Source organism: Desmodus rotundus, chromosome 2 (assembly GCF_022682495.2).
Source record: "Desmodus rotundus isolate HL8 chromosome 2, HLdesRot8A.1, whole genome shotgun sequence".
Classification (NCBI taxonomy): Eukaryota; Metazoa; Chordata; class Mammalia; order Chiroptera; family Phyllostomidae; genus Desmodus; species Desmodus rotundus.
The window spans coordinates 151,835,609-151,856,764 of record NC_071388.1 but is presented as its reverse complement, the minus strand read 5'-3'; the positions used below and the strand labels follow the sequence as shown (position 1 = coordinate 151,856,764).

The 21,156-nt window shown below is 35.0% G+C and overlaps 1 long non-coding RNA gene across 1 annotated transcript; it reads right to left on the bottom strand.

Annotated features, from left to right (window-relative positions):
* Window positions 1-416: 416 nt before the first annotated feature.
* LOC128780333 (uncharacterized) lies at window positions 417-18,113 on the bottom strand. The gene is made up of 3 exons (XR_008426257.1): window positions 18,010-18,113; window positions 11,419-11,520; window positions 417-502 (listed from the first exon to the last, which is right to left on the bottom strand). It is a non-coding gene; the product is annotated as an uncharacterized lncRNA (long non-coding RNA).
* Window positions 18,114-21,156: the final 3,043 nt, after the last annotated feature.

Genomic DNA, 21,156 nt, shown 5'->3' with positions numbered 1-21,156 from the left:
CACCAAATCTTAAGTAGCACATACCTTTTCTCTGTCCACTTGCCTTATTTCATTCTTTTCCATCACCTGAAATTATATTCCTAGTTGTTTTATTTATTCTCTATTTCCCTACTAGGGTACTAAGTTCTATCCACATATCTTATTTATTTTCTGTTATCTGAGGCTATATTACTTGTTTTATTCTCCATCTCACCCACTAGAATATTAAGTTCTGTAAGTATAAGGAATGTGTCTGTCTTGTCAATTTCTCCATCCTCAGTGCATAGAACAGTCTCCAGTACATAATAGATGCTCAATAAATAGAGTCAAACATTTCACAACACTAACTGGAACAAAAAGTTCAATATCATATAATGAATACTTACTGTAAGGTTAAGGAAATGACCAAGATAAGCCTGGTAACTTGCTGATAAGGAGTTCCCGGACCCAGACCTCAGTTGTCATTTGCATTATATCTGATTTCATTTTGTTGTGGAGTATATTATTGGGTTTTACTGTGTATCTTGAAAACATAAGTACATAAATACATGAATGGAATCAGTTTAGTGTTTTCACATCACCATGCTAAAACACTTGTATTCAACATATCCACATAGAAATTTGTCATCTCCCCTCCATTGACAAGCATGTCACATTCCCTCTACGTATTTCTTACTTTGATAATGGTATAACAGTCACTCAGTCATCAAGGTTAGAAGTCTTATAAACTTTTAAGTTCCACCAGTCAAGTAAATTCAATGTCAATATGACTCAAACCTGGTTCTTCCTGTTCATATTCTGTGATACTTCCCTGCCTCAGGATTCCTTGAATGATTTGTTAATAACCTTATCTTACCTGTTGCAAATGTCATTGCAGTATTTTCCTAAAGTCTGGATCAGTCAACATTATGTGTCTCAAGACTTCATCATCCAGATCTTTACTATTCATAACCTTATATCTTAAATTTACCATGGACATTCTTATCTCCATATTGCTTTACATCCTCCATCTTGAAATTATCTGCCTTCCTTCTTTCCAATTTAATTTTTCGTTCATCCTTCAAAGACAAATTTAAGTAGTATTCCTTTATGAAATATTCCATAATTGCCCTAGTCAGATTTATCTGCTCCTTTTTAACGCACATTGATTATGCCTCCATTCTCCTTTGAATTACAGTTATCAATATGCCCATCTTTGTTACTACCTTGAAATTATATTGAAAGCAAGGACTATGTCTTATTTAGTCCTTGATTTCCTTAGATTCTTAGCATAACCCCGAGCAATATATATACAGGGGTGGGCAAAAGTAGGTCAATAATAATAAATAATATGAGTACAATAATAAATAAATAATAATACATGAATAAACTGTGGTTTGCATACTCACAACTATAAGCCTCTTTTTGCCCACCTACATAATAAGTGTGCTGTATACATTTGTTTAAATAAAATTACAAATAAGGATTAGCAATTTTGCTTTATGTTATTAAGGATGATTTTTACTGACAAATTCAGATTATTTTTTACAACTTTTTCCACTACCTCCAAAGATGAAACAATGACCTCAAACCTCCAAAGTAGCTTCATATGTTTTAAAATGTTTTCAAAAGTACTCACCAAAGATCTACAAAAACTCCTCAACTGTATTGTCATTGTTCTCAATTTTTCAAAGTTAGTTACTAGATTTTTCCAGCTTTATTAAGATATAATTGACATATACCATTGTGTAAGTTTAAGGTGTACAATGTGTTGATTTGATAGACATATACCACAATAGTATAGTTTAGTTAATAACTCCATTACTTCACATAATTAGCATTTCTTTTTATGTTGAAAACACTTAAAATCTCTTTTAGCTCTTTCAAATAAATAATATAGTATTGTTAACTATAATCTGTATGTTGCACATTAGATCCCCAGGATGTACTCATCTTGTAACTGGAAGTCTGGGCCCTTGACCCACACCTTCCCATTTCCCCACCCCACGATCCCCTCACCCCCAGCCCTTGGTTGCCACATTTCTATTTTGGTTCTATGAGTTTGGCTTTTTAAGATTCTACATATAAGTGATATCATGCAATAATTGTCTTTCTCTGACTGATTTCACTTAGCATAATGCCGTCAAGTTCTATCCATGTTGTCCCAAAATGCAATTTTCCTTCTTTTTCATGGCTGAATCCCATTCCATTGTCAAAGTTACTCGATTAACTCTTCTGAGTATTTGTGTCTACCAAGACTCTCCCTAATGCTTGGGCATATAGACATGTCAATTTTGACAAAAAGTTGTCAGAAATGGTAACAATCAAATCTTAAAAAATCAATAGGTATAATTTGGTGTCAGATCATCTCTGCTATATTTGAGAATCTTAGTAAGTTATATTATTTCTCAAAAACAAACAAAATCGTATGAACTGGCTCAAAAATATTAATAATCAATACAAGTAAGGAATCTATAGTTTATATGAGTTTTATGGAAATTTTGATGCGATAGATAATTTAAGAGAATCATTTGCCCATCTGATTTAACAGTCAAAGCTTACACTTCTGCATTAGTATTATGCTAGCTTTTCACTAGATCCTTAAAGAAACAGAATCCAAATGACATAATAAATTTTTATTAAATGCAATATTCATTAGAAGACTTTTTTTATTAATCATCAAACTTTGCTATTTATAGCACAATTAGTACTTATACCTCTCTATATACTGTCAATTCATTTGGTGTAAAGTGACGAATCTTTATATTTTTTCAGCTGTATTTATCCTAAGAGCACTAAGACATTTTAGGTTTCCTCAGTTGAAAACAAAAGTGACTATACAGGGGATTTCATGCCTCCCCATTATGTTTTGAAATATAACCAAGTTAATGAAGTCAAGTTTGGATCATAGGTGACCATAGTATCATTCTTTATTTAGAAAAGGTGGATATCAGGAAATCTATACTTATATTTCAAGTTTTGACCATCACAATTTCTTGAGATTGTAGTCCACTTGTAAGGATACATTAAAATGCATTTTAAAAGTCCTCTCCTAGAGTGCTCAGAAAGAGAGGTTGTTGTCAATGTGGTTGGAGGTAGTCTCCACAACACATCAATGTTTTGGTTGGGAAAACACCTTTTTTAAGAGCCATGACAACACAGGTGGTAAACACAAGGCCCATGGGCCACCTTGTTTTATCCGGCCTGGCACATTTTTTCTACCCAGTGGCAGTGCTGAGCTCTCGCTTAACTGTTAAGGATTAGATACATTTATGCAGTCCTAAAGTTACATTCGGCCCTTTTAAGGCACCGGCGAGACTGATGTGGCCCCCAGTGAAAATGAGTTTGACACCCCTGCCTTACAACAATGGCAGTAAGACAGTCAGAAAATACAATTACATCAGCTGATGGATATTCAAGTGGCGGAGCCAGGCAATGGATGCTATTTTTCCATTAGTGCAAGATAGCAGCCATATTTTCTTGATGCCATAAGCAATTAGCTAACAAATAGGGATTCAATATACCTATAATTCACTTCTTCTAGATGATTAGGATCTCATGGAAATATTGTAAATATTTAATTATTCTATTTTCGCTTCAATGCGTTTTTAATGTTTTAAAGTGAATTTAATGCGTATGAGTAGATACTGAACAGAGAGAACTAAAAATAATGGTTTATGCTAAGGTTACCAGAAGTCCAATATTATTAGATAATTCAGTCTTGATCTCGTAAAACTTCTATAATTCACTAATATTGTTGATGTTTTGCTAAGGTTATGCTTTCCAGCATAATTTTGGTTAGGTCAGCAAAGCTACTCTGATGCAAGTTATAGATGTGGAAACTTCTTAGAACAGAATTCTAAAAATCAGAACAGAATTCTAAAAATCAAACAAAAAATCTCCAAAACAAAACAGAGCAGTTATTAAGAGTTCAAGAGTCTATTTACAGGTAAAATAGGTGAGCAGGTAAAGAGATGAAGAAAATAGAGGAAAAGAGAAAAGTTCGAAAAAAACCAGACATGAAATTTTATAGGAATGTGTTGAAGAGATAGCTATTGGTAATTTTAAAAAATAATAACAAAATACACCGGTACCATGAAAAAGAAAAAAACAGAACAAAATAGATAAATTGCAAGTAATGTAGAATATTAGAACAGAATGTCAATTCTAGCATTGCCAGGAAAGAGCTGAAAAGGCAAGTCGAACAATGTTTGGAATGCCAGGAATTAAAAAGAGTGCAGAGTAAAAAGACAAAAGTTATTACCAGTTGTCTGAGGAGAGTGAAGACAGGGTTAATAAAGAGGTTTTTGTTGTGTTTTTTTTTCAGGTGAGGGGCACCAGGCTAGTAACCCTGATTTTACTACCAAATAGATCCAGCGTGGGAGTGATAGAACAGGCTTCAACCCGAGAGACCTACTCTAGGAGTGGGATGATAGCTCTTTAGAGTTAAGGGAATAGTTGATGGGATGCAAATTATGATGGGTTTTTTTGTGTGTGATATAAAAACTATACTGGGACCACCAAATGGGATTTAAATTGAGCTAGTGCTGCTTCAAGTTATTTTATATATTTTTTAAATGTGAGGTGTAAGTTAGAAATTTTCCCTTCAACATATAAAGAAAAACATAAAAACACATAACATAATGACATTAATAATGCATAAAATATGTATAGAATTATCTAGCCTATATGTTACATTTACAAAATTGCTTAACCATTAAAGAGCTGTGCCCAAGTCATCTAAAATAGGTCTTTTTTTTTTCCCATTCAGGAATTTTATTACTTGTAGGGCATATTCAGGTACTCTGATTTTGGCCCTTGCAACTTTTTTCTCATATTAACAAATGTATTTGATTATGGTTGCTTTTATTTCTTTCTAAATAAAATGTTTATTTACATTAATACTGACTAAAGTACAGCTTGCTTTCTTTTGCTCAAGTCTGTCACTATAAAAGGCTTGCCAATTCCAGTAATGTATAAAGTGCTATCTTATTATTTTATGTCTGTAAAGAATTCCAGAATTTCAGAGGAAGCAATAGTCACAAAAATGATAGTAAGTATTGAGAGAGATGATTTCATGTAGCAAATAGCCTTTAAAAAAGTCATGGTATGAAATTCAAGTTGATAATACTTGGCAAAAAAGACATAAGCACAATGATAATAATTTTCACTTGCATTAAAAAAATAAAACCATTTAATATCATACGTTTTTAGGTATCAAAAACTTTTCTGTAAAAAGCTCATTTAAGAAGACAGCCTGAAATTGAGAATGAAGAACAAAGTTGGAGAAATCATGCTACCTGATATCAAACTATACTACAAGACCACAGTAATCAAAGCAGCATGGTACTGGCAGAAAAATGGATATATAGAACAATGGGACAGAATAGCGAGCCCAGAAATAAACCCACACCCATGGTCAATTAATATTTGACAAAGAAAGCAAGAACATACAATGGGGTAAAGATAGTAAAGAATTAAATGTTAGACTCAAAGACATAAAAATCTTAGAAGAAAACAAAGGAAGTAAAGTCTTGGACATCTCTGGTAGAAATATTTTTTTCTAATATAGTGCCTTGGGCAAGGGAAACAAAAGAAAAAAAATAAACAAATGGGACCACATCAAACTTTTTTTTTTTTTTTGCATAGCAAAGGAAACCATCAACAAAATGAAAAGACAACCCATCAAATGAAGGAACATCTTCACCAATGATATATCTGATAAGGGGTTAATATCCAAAATTTACAAAGAACTTATAAAACTCAACACCAAAAAAGCAATCCAATTAAAAAATGGGCAAAGGACCTGAATAGTCACTTCTCCAAAAAGGACATACAGATGGCCAATAGGCATGAAAAGACGCTCCGGGTCTCAATGTCACTAATCATCAGAGAAAGGCAAACTAAAACCACAATGAGATTTCACCTCACACCTGTCAGAATGACTATTATTAATACATCAAAAAACAAGTGTTGGTAAGAATGTGGAGCAAAGAGAACATTTGTACTCTGTTAGTGGGAATGCAGATTGGTGCAGCCACTGTGGAAAGCAGTATGGAGGTACCTCAAAAAATTAAAAATGGAACTGCCTTATGACCCAACAATTCCACTGCTGGAAATATGTTAAAAGAAACTCAAAACACTAATTCAGAATATATGGCCCCTATATTCACTGCAGCAATATTCACAATAGCCAAGATTTGGATGCAGCCCAAGTCTCCATTAGTTAATGAGTAGCTAAAAAAGCTGTGGTACATTTACACAACGGAATACTACTTGGCTATAAAGAAGAAGGCAATCTTACCCTTTGTGACAGAATGAATGGACCACGAGAGTATTATGCTAAATGAAGTAAAGCAGCCAAAGAAAGACAAGTACCATATGATTTACTCATATGTAGAATCTAATGAAAAAAAACCTAACAAACAAAATAGAAACAGACGCATAGATACAGAAAACAAACTGACAGTTTTCAGAGGGGAGGGGACTCCTAGACCCAGACAATAGTATGTGATTACCAGAAAGAAAGAGGGTGGTGGGGGGAGGTAGAACAGGGTAAAGGCTGGATAAATGGTGATGGAAGGAGACTTGACTTGGGGTGGTGAACTCACAATACAATATACAGATGATGTACAATATTATAGAATTATATACCCGAAACCTATATAATTTTATTAACCAATGCCACCCCAATAAATTCAATAAAAATAAATAATAAGTGAATAAATTTAAAAAAAGAAAACATGCTCTAATTTTGTTTTTATTGTTCCCCAAAGAGCTTCTTTCTATAGTCAGAAAGTATTTGTATAAGGTTCGTGTACCAGTGGTTGGAGAACAAAATGATTACTTGGCTAATGGCTAATACTTTCCTTAAATTATAATTAAAATTATAAAGTCATTTTGACACTAGATAGTCAATGACAAGCATAGTCATAGCATAATTCACAAAGAAATAGTTAAGAAATGGCTATTGTGGCGTTATTAATGGTCTGTGAGATCACTTTATATTTATGCTCTACAATGTCCTCCACAATACAATGAAAAAGCAGATAGTCACTGAATAAGAAATTTGAAGTGCTGAAAATGATCCCATGCCTGATTGGCTTTTTGTTTATTTCTTATGTAACAAAATGTCTTTGCATCAGAATAGATCTTTGTGTCAGATATTTTACATGGCTGACTCCTTTGCATCACTTGGGAATCAGCTAAAAAGTTGCTTTCTTTAACTACTAATCATTGCAGTCTCCTATTTTATTTTATTTTCACTTTATTTTTTATTACTATTTTATCTCCATTTTAGCACATGTATTAGTTTACTAGGGCTGACATAACAAAATACAATTGATTGGGTGGCTAAGCAACAGAAATTTATTTTTTCACATTTGTAGAGATTGGAAGTCCAAGGTGACAATGAGAGTTGATTTCCTCTAAGGTCTCTCTCCTTGGCTTGCAGATAGTCACTCTCTTGCTGCTTCTTTGTAGTCATCCCTTTGGGCACAAGCATGGTGTCCAACTGTGTGTCCAATTTTTTATTAAGCACACTAGATTGGATTAGGGTCTACTTTAAGGGCCTTATTTTAACTTAGTTACCACTTGAATGGTTCCATCTCTAAATTCTGAGGTACAATCACATTTTGAGGTATTGGGCTTAGAGTATCAACATGTGAATATTGGGGGGGGCACAACTCAGCCCACAACAGAACTTAAAATTATGATGTATATACTTACTGTCTTTCCTCTCTCATTAGAATGTAAGCTGTACAATGTAACTAACTGATCTGCACTGCTCACTTCTGTGTCCTCAGCACTTAGATAAGAGCCTGGCACGTGGTGGCCGCTCAGTATGTATTTGTAGAATGAACCAACAGGTAAGTGCATGATAAAAGCACCTAATTATAAAATCTTTCATATCTATACTATTACTATAATTTCAGTAATTTGATATTTGAGCCATGAAAAAAAAGCTTCGATTTTTTAATCAAAGGGTTCTAAGTAGAAGTTATTTTCCATATGCAACCAAGACTCTTATAACGAAAAGATGTCTTACGTTTACTAGTTATATCTTGGAAAGCAGTAAGTAGATATATCTGCTACAAATTTTAAGACACACATGATGTGGCAAAGATTTCACTGTGCTCAAAATGAGTGAGTGTCCTGGGGAAAGTTGAGGCAAAAAAAAATAAAATAATTATTTTTCTCTACTAATAGTGATGACCACCTCTGTAAGCTAAGAAAACTAACCCATGATAGTGACAGAGGCTGCTAGTTGTTTCTTAATACCTACTTTCCCATTCCTTTTTATGAACAGAATCCCATGTTTTAGGTGAGTACATTGGTCATCTGTCTAAATGACTACATTTCTCAGCCTCATTTGCTTCTGAATTTATGGCCATTTGATTTAGTTTTGGCCGGTAAATAAAAGGGAAAATGTTTGGTGATACATGAGAAAAGTCTTAAAAAACAAAAAAGGATTGAGTTCTTCCTCCTTTCTTGCTGTAAGATGAATTTGAACTCTAGATTCTAATATCCACCTTGGACCACATCCTAGGTGTAGTGAAGTAGTCAGTGGGAAGGAGAGCCTTCATCCTTTATGATCCTATGGAGTTGCTATAGCACCACTGGATCTTTTAGTTTTACATTAAAAACATGTGAGAGAAATTGTTTTAACTACTATTACTTGGGGATTTTCTGTTATTTTAACTAATATAATGATCACCATTCCTTTCTATAATATTCATCATCAAACAAATGTAGAATATGCAACTAGGTACTTACTGTCTATGAGCTTTGTAATTCTTGCCTTGCCTGAAGGATTTTTCTTAAAGCCACCCCTTTAATACTATAACATTGCAGCATAGACTTTCCTAGAATTCCTGGATATACCACACTGTACAAAACTACTTAAGTTCAGAGTTTACTTTTATTTTTTGTCCTTAAGACTCCGATGCACACTCACAGCATCATGAACTAACCCTTAAAATAGTATTATCATAATGTATTATATTGGGTATGCCAAAAAGTTCATTTGTTTGTTGTTCTGTAAGAAGGCTCTAGGAGTGCTTAGTTGTCTTTAACATCATTCAAAACAATTTTGTTAGATTGTATTGTGACAGCTGTCATGTCAGCGTCAATTTTTTAAAAACTTATCAAAATTGGTGAATTTTTGTGTAGCCACTTTAATATTGAAGATGGAAGAATATATGCAACATTTTTGGCATATTATGCTTTATTATTTCAAGAAAGGTAAAAACACAACTGAAACGCGCACACACAAAAGAAACTGTGCAGTGTCTAGAGGTGCTGTGACTGATCAGACATGTCAAAAGTGGTCTGTGAAATTTCATGCTGCAGATTTCTCGCCGGATGAGGCTCCACAGTTGTGTAGACCAATTGAAGTTGATAGCCATCAAACTGAGACATTGAGAACAATCAACGTTATATCATGTGGGAGATAGCCAACATATTCGAAATATCCTAATCGATAAAGTTATTGGTGAAAATGAAAAATGTGTCTTTTATTTTATGGAAAAAGCTAAATGGGCTCTCTGGCCAACCCAATAATTGGTAACGCAATAAGAGTTAACTCTCCTGCCTGACTCACTACACTATGTTTTCCTTGGGGATAGTTTTGTTAACTGTTGTATCCCTAGCCCTTTGTGTAGATCCTGGCCAAGTGCTAAATGTTCATTTAAAGACTAAATAGGCTGGCTAATATTTTACCTATTCATGTATTCTCCCCACATATCTGTTCCAAGAGAGTGGATTATTATAATTCCAACAGACTAAGTTGAACCTTATTCTTGATACTGTAGTGCTATTTAAATTTCCTACAGAATTTGTAGTGCATTAGCAGTGGTTCTCAAAGTGTGGTCATGTAACAACATCAGCAGAATTACAATGCTAATGGAACTGCGTAAGGAATTAGATATAATGATGAAGATAAGTGATATTATATAGTCACGAGGAGATAGTATGACATAGTATTTAAGAATACAAATTTTGAAATGAGAAGACCTAAGACCAAAGTTCCAGTTTCACTACATAGCATCTCAGTGAATTAATAGTCCTATTTTTAGAGAGGTGTTATTAGGATTAAACAATTTAATAATTCAATCACAAACAGATGCAATATATTATAACAATTCCAAGTTATTAATACGGCACATAAAAGATGTTCAATAATTTTAGCCATATTAAGTATAGTTTGCAAGTAGGTGTTTGACATAGAACCGATGACACATTTATTTCATCTTCCTAGTACAGGCTGCTGTTTTTCTTGGTTTGTTGTTTTATCAATTCTTTATCAGTAGTGCATTCCATGATGAACTGGTTTAAGACGTAAAATTTGGCAACAGCTTCAACTTCCAATATTGATGAAAATCACATAACATAGACATTTACTTTGCAAAATGCTTTTTTATGTCTAATTTCTGTTTGTACAAAACAAGAATTTAGAGAAACTATATTTCAGACCTTAAATTTTAAACACATACAATTATTGTAAATTTTAATTTTTGTTTCTAAGAAAGATTTTTCCTGGAAATTAGGCATTCATTTTCACTATGAAAATAAAAATTAATCTTAACAAATTCACATTGACAAACAAGTTTTCATGCTTTATTCCTCAAAGACCAAGAAAAACAGCTCTTAGTAAAGTGGCATGTTAAATCTCATCTCAAACACTGTCCTCGAGTGAACATCAGTCATTTTAGTACTTTATCTGTTTACTATAACACTCTCGAGTAAGAAAAACGGGGAACTAGAAGAAAACTGCTAATTCTAGCATGACACGTGAATAAATAGCTTGTGTTTATTTTGTACTTGTTTTTGTGCATACATTTTACCCTTCGATGATACTGTAATCCTATATTTGGGGAATCCAATCACTATGATGAAACATTCAAAAATCATTTGCATGACTTTTCACTAAAATTAGTAAATAATTATGAACCAGAATTACATTTTTTTAAATTGCCATCATAATTATATGGAATTAAATTTGTTAAAAAATGTAGATTGAACTTTGTTCTAATTGGTTTACATTTAAAGATTCTTTGATCTGCGATAACAGTAATATATATTAGCATGTTGCATTTTAAAGTGACACTGCCTTTCATTAATCAAGTGTCTGTATGGTTGATTAATTTGTACAAGGTTTAAATTGCTATGAAAATTTATCATTCATAGCCATGATCTCCATTTACATATATGTTAATTATGGTAAATGTAATCTTTTTCTGAATCCTCTGGGCTGCATACTAAAAAGAAAAAGTGATCAGAATGACTTTTTCTAGTACAAAGTGAACTTTTACTGTTAGTCAATACGGTCTGCTCTCCTTGCCAAAGCTAGGCTGAAAACATTATAGCATTTTGTGCTCAAGTCAACTGCAAACTTTAAAGATGGCATTTCCTTTTCAAGTGATTTCTTTATTTACACAAACAGAATTACTATTTACTTACCACAGTATATATTTAGTAGTATCTTTGCATATTGCCAGACTTTTCTTCTGCTTTGAAGCATTCTCTCGTATTAACTCTACTATTAATATGATTTTAATATATCTGTAAAGCAGAATGGCATGAAGTGAGCATGAAAAGTCTTCATAATATAATTGAATTTAATTAATTGTTAGAAATAGAAACCTTTGAGGTTACAGCATTTTACAACTACTTGGGGGGACTCTGTACAAAAAAGGCAATAATGTGAAAGTTGCTCTGAAAGATTAGACTGATCTTTAGATTTTGTAGAAATATGCTTGGCACTTGACAATTGTTGATAGTTTATAATTTTCTAGCTAAGCATCAAGATAAATGCAAATGTTACTATCTAGGATATTAAATTCCTATCACACATTTTTTTCCCTATGACGTTGATCCCAGCGTGTTGTGTAAACTAGGAACATAGTTAGGAAGTGTGGGTCCGGCCTTACTCAGCCCTACTCCTGATCTCTTCCTTAGGAATGTTTTCTGTAAGTTTTCCCAGAGTCCAGAGCATGCTAACCAAAAAGTATTTTATTATTGTTATGTTTAAGAAGTGCTTTCCATTTGTCCCCAAACAGTGACCTTCTGTCTTAACAGTTATTGATTTGGAGAAAATTATAATGTAAGTGAAAATGATATGGTGACTAATGTTTTACAGTGAATATGATAGGCCTTGCTAGGCAAATGTTGGCAAATTTAATTATTCTTATTAAATGCCTATAATTTTATGCTTAAATTGTTAGTATTTACATAATATATTCACTTCAAGAGAAGCTTCATTTCTTAGTCACAACTTAATAAAATTAAAATATCCATCTTGGAAACCTTTGCAAGCATATCACCTCTGACTACCTGACGAGGCTATTTTTAAAGATACTTATTTGGCAATTTTCTTATAGTCAGCCTAATCACAGGAGAAACAAATATGGCACCTGTTGTGATGGATGAATGTTGTACCTTTCATCCCCTCATCTCAGATGCTGCAAAACATTTTTCAGGGTAGCATCGCTTCCTTCACCACAGAAATGCACCCACCTCTAAGCTGGAAACAGCAAGAGCACAGGGCAGGAGATGAGGAATATATTATCCAACTAAAATTACAGAGAAATTTTAAGTAGGCAGAATATAATTGCCCAATTTGGAAATTAGCCAGGACACAGGGTTTAACATCATCTTTACTCTTTTGAAAAGTGCCATGGGATTTTTAAAAACTGCTGGTGGTCAAGACCTTGGTTTTACCCTCATCCATTAGACGACACCTCCAGCAGTGCAGTGCCCCCTCATACCATGCTGGGGCATCAGTTCAGTACTGACTCAGTGAAAATTGTGCCACCTACTGAATCATCCTCTGCTCATCTTAAGAGTGCCCTGGCTTTTAGATTTTCTCTGGAGAGCTGTTATGAAAGATGGGACCAGGCTCAATGATGCTTAATTTATGAGATTTCAAGGTTTCAATGGTTAAGATCTCAGACCTGGATTATATTTTCAATTTTAACCACTAGATTTTTTAGAATTTCTCCATACATGTGGTCTATAATGAAGGTCTTAATGATTATACTCCACATTACACACAACCCTCCTAACATGAGTGAATAAAGACTAACATGTACACCTATATAAATACTACTTATATACACTGTTACATTCAATGAAAGGCAGATTTCTTTATTTTTTATATATTTGATTCTCTTAAAATGAGAAAAGTACCACTCTTTTGCTCAAAAAGTTCTATGTAAATTATATTCCTCAAGAAGCTTATTTTTCTCTCTGGATTTTTAAGGACCTAGAAACAAATACTTCAAAAAGTAAATGCAAACCTTGAAGGAAGTGTTCTTTACTGGCCAAAAAAATAAAGTGAATTTTTATGAAAGAATGCCATTATTCTAGCTTTCCAAATAAAACCTTGCCATCTACAAAAGAATCTCAGTACAGCTTGACTATTCCAAAAATAACTGAAAGAGAATCAAGATTTTAACATGAAATTCAGAGGTGTTTAAACATAAATGGTAAAACACTGATGCTTTCTGGCCTTTATGCTTCATTTTACTAATTTTCTCAATTTGTGTTAATGTTGCATAGAACATTTTGTGGTGGGCAAAGGCTCTTGCTATCTTTAGAAACCTCAGTTTTTGAAATGATGTGCAGAAATTCTTTTTTGGCTGCTAAAAATATCAGTATCCTGGAATTGAGAAACTGTTTCTGAAAGTGTTTCTTGAGGTGTTAGTTCTGGAAATGACATTGAGTAAATCCTGTTGCTGGTGAGTGAGAAGAGATGGTTGGAAATGGTTATAAAGAATAGATTGAGACAATATAGCTGATGCTGCAAAATAGATTCCAACATATCCCTGTGTTTTCACTCACGCTGGCTAGCGCCAAGGATTCTCAAGTTAGCACACACAAACACACGCAGCACATGCACACTCATATAAACAGTCTTCTACCTTCCTTTTCAGATGTCATCAATTTTCAACCTTCTCTTTCACCTATTTTTCCTTTTAAGAATAATCTATAATGGGTAATCCTTATTGAATACAAAGTCTTCCTCAAACAACCAACAGTATTTCCCAGAATTCCCTAGGTTGTTCTGCAGTGACTTGGTCATTTCTTGTTAGTAAATTAATAACTCAAATATTGAAGAGTTGGAGATAAGGGAAAGAAAAACTACTTCAGGCAACTTAAGTCTGATTTAGTGAATTGCTACTGCTGTGATACAGTTAATATGCCTCCTTAAGTGCTTGGTTTGCCACCAGACGGGAGAATCAATCACTTTAGTTTTTTCATTATCAACATAAAAATCATGGATGACACATATTCTTTCATTGTTAAAAATGAAAATCTAAGACACAAAAACTCTCTTACTAGGAAAAGTAGCTCCTAGCTAATCCATGAAAAATTAGTGTATATTGTAAACTATTTTGGCTTTGATATAATGTTTCATATTGGGATGACTATCACTTCCTACAGAGTGGAGTTCTAAAATATAAATTGCCTTTTAATTTCCAATCAAATAAAACAATGCATATGGTAGACTTTGATGGTTATTACCTAAGCTTCTTCCTCTTAAATTATGAAAATGAGTCTACATAACAAAGGAAAGGGTAAAGGAGAAACGGTGGGTTGAATGGTGGCTCCCTAAAAGACTTGTCTACATACAATTCCTAGAAACTGTAAATGTTACCTTATTTGGAGAAGGGGTCATTACAGAATTCAGGGATTTTGAGAAGAAGAGATCATCCTGGAGTATACAGGTTGGACCTAAATCCAATGACGAGTGTCCTTAAAAGACACACAAAGGAGAGATACAAGATGGAAGAGGCAAAAAGACAGAGACAGAGATGAGAGTAGTGTGGCTATAAGTTAAGGAATGCCAAGGACTGCAGGAAGCCACAAAAAATTAGGTGGGAGACATGGAATGGATTCTCTTTCAAAGCCTCTGAAGGAGCATGGCTAACACCTTGATTTCAGGCTTCCAGCCTATATATATGTGATAGAATTAAATTTCCATTCTTTCAAACCACGCAATTTGTTGTGATTTGTCAGGGCAGCCTCAGGAAATGAATATACTATATAATCTGTGTTGAAAAACACAATTGTTCTGTTAATGGTATAGTAGAATAGGAAAAAAACAAAGAAATATCAGCTAATAAAGCTATCAAACAGATCAATGACAGTAGTAAAAGTTTATTTTATGCATGGAATACAATTTTTGTAAAGATTTTATTTATTTATTTTTAGAGAGGGGGAAGGGAGGGAGAAAGAGAGGGAGAGAAACATCAATGTGTGGTTACCTCTCACGTGGCCCCCACTGGGGACCTGGCCTGCAACCCAGGCATGCGCCCTCACTGGGAATCAAACCAGCAACCCCCTGGTTCCCAACCCACATGCTCAATCTGCTGACCTACACCAGCCAGGGCTGCATGTTGCACAATTTTGTCAGACTCCAGTGGATTAAGTTAGCTAATTCTCCCAGAAACATCCAACTAGAAGAGTTAATTATTTACCTCTACTTTCCTCAAAGTAAGTGCAGGGGTGAATTATATGATATAGTTTTATAAAGTGGACCACAATCATCCCAAAGGCACTGAGGTGAAAAATAGAAGATGACATGTTCCAACAATGAAAAACAAATAACAAAACCCAAAAACCTCATTCGTTTGGAATGAGGTGTGAGAGAAATGGAACACCTAGAAAAGAGGCCTAAGAAATGGGCAAGAACCAAACCAAGAAGGCCTGAGGTCCTGAAAAGATAACAGAGGCCTATACTAAGTTAGTGAAGCAGTAAGCTATCAAGGGACACAGTTGATTTTTTTGTTGGTTTTTATATCTTCAATCCTAACAGTGTTCCTGGGACACCATTCACATTGTTATACAGTCTGAATAGGCAAATCTATTTTACAAATAAGATTTCAGAGTGTTTACTTGACAGCAGCCGATTTTTGAGCATCCTAAAAACCTAGTTGGTGCTGGTTCTTTTCCTCTACATGGTAAGTTACTTAAGAACCTCGTATTATTATTTCCTGGCAAGTAGTAATAAATGCTGAAGAAATAATGTCGAATGAACAAATGAAACACCCACTTATTTTTCAGTGGAACAGTGGGTGCTCTTTTGGTAATACCTAGAAGGGAATCGAGGAACACGCGAGGGTCTGGGCTCTATCATATGCAACTGGTATAGTTAGTACTGGCTTTGATGTCATGCCAACAACTTGTTCTTTATAAAGTGTCTTTGGCTATAAGGATAGATTTTCCTCAGCCTGCTCATTTTACCAGGTTTCGTACTTCTACCCAGCTTTGAATATCTGCTGCCTTTATCTCTAATTATGACACAAAATTTTCTTATAACTGACAAACTAATTAAGTTACAAATGCTCCCTCAAGGCATTATATTAGGCAATGCTTTGTTAGTCTAATTCCAGCAACCTTATGAGCATAAATGAAATAAACTTACATTTCAATGTGGTATTTTATTTATAATGTTCACTAAAACTTTCAATTTGTTAAAGTAAATGTTTTATAGTAATGGCATTACAGAAAGATCAGAATTTCTAGAAAATGGCCAAAATTCCTCCTTTTTGTGTGTGTGTGTGTGTGAAAGGAAATCAGTTCCTTACAATTCAAAGTTACAGAATTCACAGACAGAATTATCATATTTGAAATTCAGTAACATTTAGACAACAAAATAATTTTTCACATATGTATAAATTGTTGAGGTTTGTTCCAGTTGCAAATTGATTCAGGCTTGTAGTCTCACTAGTGTTAAAATTTAAAAAAATTAAAAAGGTATATAGACAATAAAAAGGGATGATTAATGTATATGCATAGACAAATGTATGTTTAAAGAAATACTTAACATACTACACAGAATTTCAGTTTTCAACATTATAGCATGAAAATACCCTTTCCCAACCCCAAGAAAATCCTATCATTTTGGAGATAAAATACTTATTAGAAATGAAAATTTTCACACATCCATTTATTTCTGAATATCATGAGAATTATATTCAAGCTTATGCTCAAGCTTTAAGATAACAATAGTGTAAACTCTAGTGTGGAACAAAAGAAGGGAGAAATCTCAGAAGTTCCCAGAGGTAGTTAGGTTAAAAGAAAAAAAAGAAAGAAAGAAAGAAAGATAGGAGAATCAGGGAATCAAAGAAAAAAGAATGAAGATTCAAGGATGGGTAAATCTCCTCTTAGCTTTTCAAAGGTTTGTGATAACCAGCTTTTGTGTAAATGGATTTGATGGCTCTGGGCTGAAGGTGACTGACAGCTGAATCTGGGCCCCCTAGAGAGTGACACCCTGAGGACTGCCATTGTTGCAGACTGTTTCTTCAGACTGACCCAGAAGAGTCATTATCTCAAGGGGACTCTAACAACAGCCACCCCTGAGCAGCCTAGGAGCTAGAAGTAAGCAACTTAGCCTCTCCCTTGAGCAGTAATTACGACAGTAAGGCGAACAAGGGGTGTTACTGTGTTAAGCTTAAGCTCTTCTCCAATCCTCAATTAAAAAAAAAAAAGAAATTAAAGTGTACAAGTCCCAAAGACTTTCCCCTAGCAAGAATTTCTTAGAACTCCCCTCATCCTTTGTTTCTTGGAAAAATAAACAGCCCTCTGGGTCTTCCTCAGGAAGTGCTTAACTGAATTGGGTATAATAGGCAAATGCTTGAGAATCTTTCTTTCATGAAGCTAATGTGTTTACCTTGGGACTATCCTTACTAGACAACTAAAATCTGGGTGTGCAGCTTTAATATACAAATCAAGTTCTTTCCATAATGTATTGACTCAATGGCAGCTTAGGGTGTTTCACACATTTAGTCACAGTAGTGTTCTTCCCCAGACCCAGTCCTGCCATGTTCCAGTCCTGGCCGGCAGCACCAGGCGGGCCCATGCACCTTGGTGGTGCTTATAAAGCAGGCAGTCATTTCTTAACCTCTTCATTTCTAAAATCGTGCCATACGTACCCTCAGGATAGTAAAGGAGTTATCATAACCAGACCAGCTATCTGAAAAATAGAGAACCTAAACTTATCAAGAGCATACAACCACAATTAAGCCACTTTTAAAAACACGATACCTCACTAGCTTCCTCCTCCATCTGATCTCAGCCTCCATCTTTTCTGGCAGAGGGCGGGACTTCCTGTCTAGACAGGAACCAATGAGAGAAGGGAATGGAAACTACTAGAAATTTTCTAAGGAAATGGGCTTTGTTGGCTGTGTTCCTGTTTGGTGAAGTTTTCAGTTATGAGTGACTTAAAATAACTCGGAGAATTATCTTAAAACCACATAATAAGAGCTATTCCTGCTTACTCATTTGGCTCTCCTTTTCTACTGAGCCTGCACGTGTTTGTATTTAGCTTTTCCTTAGTCTTTTCTGTTCTTAATCCTCACCAGAGGCTATGTTTATTGATTTTTTTAGAGAGAGGAAAGAAGGGGGAGAGAGAGACCAATTTGTTGTTTCACTTATTCATGCATTCATTGGTTGATTCTTATATGAACCTCAACCAGGGATGGAACCCACAACCTTGAGCTATTGGGTCAACACTGTAATGAACTGAGCTACCAGGCCAGGGCTTTTGCTCATATATTTTTATTTCTATATCAAAATACCTTACAAAGTATGTACCACGAGACCAGAGACTTACCATAATGCCTGGCATATGAAAAAGGCAATATATATTTGCTTAATTTTGATCCCTACTTTGAAATTAATTTTTCTTAATTGCTCCTCTTTTTTTTCTAGTAACTTATTTTTACTTTTTTAATTGTAATTATTTTCTCTTTAAAAATTGCTAGGGTGTCTAGGAATATATCAGCCTTTGTTGGTTATATTTATGTGTGATAGTGTGCCTGCATGTTTCATTTTTTGTTTAGACTTATAGATAAAATTGAAGCTAGGCTGTAAGTGGAAGATTCTAGATCTTAGGACTAGAATCTCGAATCAGTCATGTTTAAGCTTGGCAAATTACTTAACATCTCTGAACCTCAGAGGACTCACCTGTAATCATTTGTTAACAGGATAGATTATGAGGATTTAATGAGATAACTTGTAAAAGTTCCAGTCTCTTAGTAGATATCCAGTAAACAATGCATTGGGCAAGGGAAAACATTTCTGAGAGTAAAACACTTTCAAGGTAACAAAGAAGATTAAGAACCTAACAGGGAGCAGACATCCTCTGCTCCAGCGGTATCATGGATTGGGCTATGACTCCAGGAAGATGACTTAACTACTATGTCTATTATCATCATTTGGAAAATGGGTCATTTCCCCCACCTTGAAAGGCTCCTGTGTGCTGTTAAAAGTAAGACAACAGGCCCCAGATGAAGTCACTTATGATAAGCCTTGTATCGCCAAGCCAAAACTTATTAATTACAGTTTTGGCTGTCTCAGAAATTGTACTTTAAATCAGTCAATCAGGAATTGACTGATTCTGCCTGATAGGTCCCTGTATCCCCTAAAGGAAAGTAACCTTGTAATAACTAAACAACTTTTTTTTGTCTGTTATAATGTCCTTATTTCTGCTCCTAATAATAAAAGTCTTTCCTTTAATACAGATCCTCAGAGCACCTACCTTCTTGCTAGATTGACTGCTGCACAAATTCAATGGAGTTTTGTTCAAATAAACTCTTAAAAATTTCAATATGCCTCAGTTTATCTTTTAACAGTACATTAAATAAATAGCATAGGGCTTCTGGTCAAGTCAGAGACATAGGTAGACATGCTTCGCCTCATTGCGCAACCATAAGAAGGAACACAACTAACTTAAAAATGAAAAACATGCAGAATGGCCAGAAAATCACCCAGAAAAACACCCAGAGCTGTAAAACCAAGGATTTAAAGAAGGTATATTCATACAGATGGGCAGGAGGGGTGGAGATGGGGAGTACAAATGAAGAAGACACGGTGTGGTGGCAGTGAGCTGGGGATGGCAAGGGGCGCAGGTAGTCGGTGGAATAAGTGGGTAAAAATCAGGGGGACAACTTGTGAGAGAGTGATCCCAGCCCCAGGCCAGTAGGTGCAGCCAGGGTTCCAGCACTGGGAAAAGAAAGCCTCATAACTTCTGGCTGTAAATCCAGTGGGTGTTGGGGTGACAGAAGAAACTGCTGGTTTCTCAGGAGAGCCCAGAACATACACAACCCACCCACTCTCAGGAACCACAATCAGGACAGCAGCTGAAGGAGTGCCAGTAGCATATGAGAAGTGAGTGAAGTGACTGGAAAAGGGGCAAATGCCAGACAAACCCCACGAAGTCAGCCAGCAGCACCATTGACCCTTCCCCCACCCATGGAGACACAGAGCGATGAAGTAGGTTGCCCCACGCTGGGGAATACCCAAGGCTCCACCCCATACAACTTAACAGGTGTGCTAAAACAGTAAATCTAAGTGACTCTACCTAGTATACAGACACAGGGACACTGCCAAAATGAGAAGACAAAGAAATATGTCCCAAATTAAGGAACAGAACAAAACCCCAGAAAAAGAACTAAGCAATGTGGAGATAGCAAATCTCCCAGAGTTCAAAACACTGGTTGTCATAATGCTCAAAAATCTCATTGAATACAGAAAAAGCATAAGGGAAGAAACGAAGGCTATACTAAAGGAAATAAAGAAAAATCCACAGGAAACCATCAGTGAAGGGAAGGAAGACGGGATTCAAATGAATGATTTGGAACATAGGGAAGAAACGAACATTCAACCAGAACAAAATGAAGAAATAAGAATTCATAAAAAAAAAAAGAGAGAAAGATAAAAAGAGTTTAAGAAGACTCTGGAACATCTCCAAAAGGGCCAACACTTGAATCATAGGGATGCCAGAAGGAGAAGAGGAAGAGCAAGAAATTGAAAGCTTACTTGAAAAAATAATGAAAGAGAACTTCCCTAATTTGGTGAAGGAAATAGATGTGGAAATCCAGGAAGCACAGTCCCAAACAGGTTGGACCCAAAGAGGACCACACCAAGACACATCATAATTAGAATGCCAAAGGTTAAAGATAAAGAGAGAATCTTAAAAGTAGCAAGAGAAAAGCAGAGTTACCTCCAAAGGGTTACCCATAAGACTATCAGCTGATTTCTCAAAAGTAACATTGCAGACAAGAAGGGACAGGCAAAAAGTACTCAAAGTGATGAAAAGCAAGGACCTACATCCAAGATTATTCTACCCAGGAAAGCCATCATTTAGAATTGAAGGACAGATAAAGTGCTTCCCAGACAAGGTAAAATGAA